Below are 659 nucleotides of genomic sequence, written 5' to 3'. Positions count from 1 at the left end.
AGAGTGTTAGTGAATATAATTCTGCACTCTTTAAAATCAGCTCAATTTTGAAATTATGTGGTGAGAAAGTCACCGATGAGGATATGTTAGAGAAGACATTTACTACTTTTCATGCCTCGAATGTGCTCCTGCAGCAGCAATATCGAAAGCGGAAGTTCACGATTCTAAACTTATATCTTGTCTTCTAATGGCTGAGCAAAATAATGAGCTTTTGTTAAAAAATTATCAGTCTCGTCCCACTAGCTCCACACTATTCCCTGAAGCGAATGGTACATCATTCCCTGAAGCGAATGAAACATCATTCTAGAAGAATCGTGAACGTGGGAGAGGACGTGGTAGAAAGAACTATTATGGTGGCACCAGAAGTGAAACCACCAAAAGAAGAAATAACAAGCAGGATGCATTGTACCACCATAAGTGGAACCACCCGAAGTGGAATAACTCAGATAAGAGAGAAAGCTCTCAGAGTAAAAAGAAATCCGAAGATGTGTGTTATAGATGTGGTATGGACGGACATTGATCGCGTACCTATCGTACACTTAAGCATTTGGCAGACCTCTACCAAGCCTCTTTGAAAGAAAAAGAAAAAAGAATTGAAATAAATTTTGCTGAACCATTAACACATTTCGAAAACTCTGATGGGGTTGATATTACTCATC

Source organism: Phoenix dactylifera, unplaced genomic scaffold, assembly GCF_009389715.1.
Source record: "Phoenix dactylifera cultivar Barhee BC4 unplaced genomic scaffold, palm_55x_up_171113_PBpolish2nd_filt_p 000186F, whole genome shotgun sequence".
Lineage (NCBI taxonomy): Eukaryota > Viridiplantae > Streptophyta > Magnoliopsida > Arecales > Arecaceae > Phoenix > Phoenix dactylifera.
Note: the sequence above shows the minus strand (reverse complement) of the source record.